We start from the raw sequence: 3,194 nt of genomic DNA on the forward strand, positions 1-3,194 counted from the left end.
CATTTTTAAATAGGAGATGATATCAAAGTCTAGTTGTTGATGTCAAATAATTGTCTAAATCTTAGATCGAATCAGTATGTTGTCCCAAAAGAATCTGCTATGCACTGTTGTACACAAGTCTATTGTATCTTTCTGTGGCTAGACATCTCCGGGACCTCAAGAGTATCTTGAGCCCTTCTAAGTAAGAACCAAAAATATTTAGCAAAAACGACACTAATCATCAAAAAATCTGAAAAGTTTTTGACCATTTTACTCTATTTTTCTAAAATAATATTTTCTTTATCATCTGGTTTCAAACAGGAAACAATCTATGTGGAGAGCCCCTGGACAAATGTGGAAAAAATTCTGCCCAGAAAGTTGCCCTCATTGTAGCCATAGCAGTTGCAGTTCCATTAATATCATTATTGCAGCTTCTTTCATTTTCTGTCGACGTGCAAAACCACAAGAACACAAAAAGTCCGCTGAAATTTACAAGAAGAAAGAATTAAGCAATTCTAAGGGTGAAATCACCAAGGACAATGAACAGGGAGACTTATACTTTGTAAGAAATGACAGGGAAAGATTTGAATTGGAAGAACTTCTTAGAGCATCTTCTGACGTATTGGGAATTGGAAGTTTTGGATCTTCTTACAAGGCTGTCCTTTTCAGTGGCCAAAGATTGGTTGTTAAGAGGTTCAAAGAAATGAGCAGTTTAAGAAAAGAAGAATTTTACAAACACGTGCGAAGACTAGGAAGGTTGTCTCACCCTAATCTGCTGCCTCTTGTGGCTTTCTACTACACAAAAGAAGAAAAACTTTTGATAACTGAGTTTGCTGAACAAGGCAGCTTGGCTAGTCTGCTCCATAGTAAGTAAAATTTCATTAAGTTCTTTTGGAAGAAACACGGTTGCGTTGCATGTGAAGTTTTTCTTTCTAGCAAAGCTATCTCGTCTAAATGCGTGAACCGTGAGATAAGGAACACATTTATTTATTTGAATTTATTTTTTTTCAATACGACACCTCAAGAACAGGTAGACCTGACTTTTTCATCAAAAGCCGGTATGGTTTTTATAGATGGGTGGTAGTGAGACTTGATCTCACAATTCTATTTGCTATGATACTAAGTTAAACTACTACTACTAAAAGTTTAACGCTCGATCCATGGAGTCTGTCATCGGATCTCCCCATTGACAAATAGAGTTAAAAAAATCAATTAGCCCACCGAACGTACGCAAAGAGCAATTCTGACCCTTTCAAACCTGCTATTCCTCAAGATTGAGCATGTGAGATAGGAGACAATGTTAATTGAATAATCTACACATCCTCTAATGTGCAGACCTAACTTATTTTTCATCAAAGGCTTGATACATGCATAATTGTCACTTTGCAGTCTTCTGTCTACTACGATAACATGCTAAAAATCACCTTGAATTGAGTTTAAAATGTTAGATATGGCAAGCATGTCATTTCCTTAAATTTTGTCTTCAACACCCTCAGTGTTTCCCTGATGTCTAATAAATATTTGGACTTGATTCAATACAGGTAATCGAAGTCCTCAACAACTAGCTCTTGACTGGCCAACCCGCTTAAAGATCATCAAAGGTGTAGCCAAGGGATTGGCTTATCTATACAAGGAGCTCCCTAACATAACCCTACCACATGGCCATCTAAAGTCATCCAATGTTCTACTAAACTACACATATGAACCCCTTCTAGCTGATTATGGCTTAGCACCAGTGATCAACAAGGAGCATGCCCAACAATTTATGGTAGCCTACAAATCACCAGAGTCTACACAAAATGACAGTTGAAATAGAAAGACTGATGTATGGAATCTTGGGATTCTGATAATAGAGTTGCTCACAGGCCAGTTTCCCACTAATTATCTGAAACAAGGGAGAGGAGAGTGCTGATTTGGCAGCATGGATTAAGTCTGTTGTAAAAGAAGAGTGGACTGGTGAAGTGTTTGATAAAGAAATGAATCCAACCCAGAATGATGAAAGTCAGATGATGAGGCTTCTGAAAATTGGGATGTGTTGCTGTGAATGGGATGTGGAGAAAAGATGGGATTTGAATGAAGCTGTTGAAAAAATTGAAGAGTTAAAGGAAAGGGATTGGGATGATGGCTTCTCTTCAAATGCTAGCGAAGGAGATGTGTATACATAAAGGGACTTTCATTCTCTGTGACTGGACAATGAATTAAGCATGAAGACGACCAGTGCATATACTACGACTTTGGAAGATCGAGGAGCAAGAAGATAATGTCAAACCTTTCAATTTCATGGTTTCTGCATTGGCAGTTAAATGCAGGTGATGTTTTCTCATGGATAAATTAATGGAATTTTTTAGTTTATGCTTCGAAGTGTGTTGTAGGCAGTTATAATAAACAGTTGTTTTATGCCTTTATTGGACAAAGATCCTTTCCGCCCCTTGTTGAGAATCTACTTAGTATGTTAATCGAGGAGATTAGCTGAAAATTTTCTGTACGTGGCACGGAAAAAAATTCCAAACTGAAACATGCTCCATGCCCTCCTCACTGATGTTTCAACTAGGAGTAAAATGAACTGTGGTAGTCGCGTTATAGACCAGCCTTTCATGTCCCAGGGTTTTCGCATGTTGGGGGCATGCTCAGTACAACAGAAATTTCCACTGACCCACATGAGCCATGTCTAGTCGGTTCAGAGAACCAGCCATGCCAATTTACACCTCTAGTCATAGCCCCTATCCCCTACTAAAAAGAAAAAACCAACTCCCTTAACAAATAAACATTCTGTGCAAGAGAAGAAATCTTGATGATGAATCAAGGAAGATACCACTAAAATACCAGCGCTATACCAATCAGAAAAGTTAAGTATACTACGATGAAAAAGAGATTTTATTCAAAAAATAAGTATTGCATTAGATTGGTTTGCTTCTCTGAAAAACAAAGAGAGAACCTCTAGAACCTTTTCCAAGTCTGAACTTCTCATCTATGTATGTAATCTCCAGCTTCACTTCACTCCCCCCACCATCCGTGAACTCCAGTCCTCCAACCTTGAGTTCAGGTGGCTCAAACACTACTTGAATCCATTTTCCGTCCAGAGCAGTTAGTTTCCTTGCACATTAACTCAAGAATTAAGCCCTTGTTTGAGCCCCATTTTTTCGAGAATTCTTTCGAAACTCATTTTCAACTGCACATTCTTCTATGAAATAATTATACACGTATTTCAAAAAAAA

The 3,194-nt window shown here is 37.9% G+C and overlaps 1 pseudogene; it reads left to right on the top strand.

Moving 5' to 3' along the window:
• The first annotated feature begins 237 nt into the window (after positions 1 to 237).
• On the top strand, positions 238 to 2,401 carry LOC111378477 (annotated as a pseudogene).
• Positions 2,402 to 3,194: the final 793 nt, after the last annotated feature.

This window comes from Olea europaea, unplaced genomic scaffold, assembly GCF_002742605.1.
Source record: "Olea europaea var. sylvestris unplaced genomic scaffold, O_europaea_v1 scaffold1819, whole genome shotgun sequence".
NCBI classification, from domain to species: Eukaryota; Viridiplantae; Streptophyta; class Magnoliopsida; order Lamiales; family Oleaceae; genus Olea; species Olea europaea.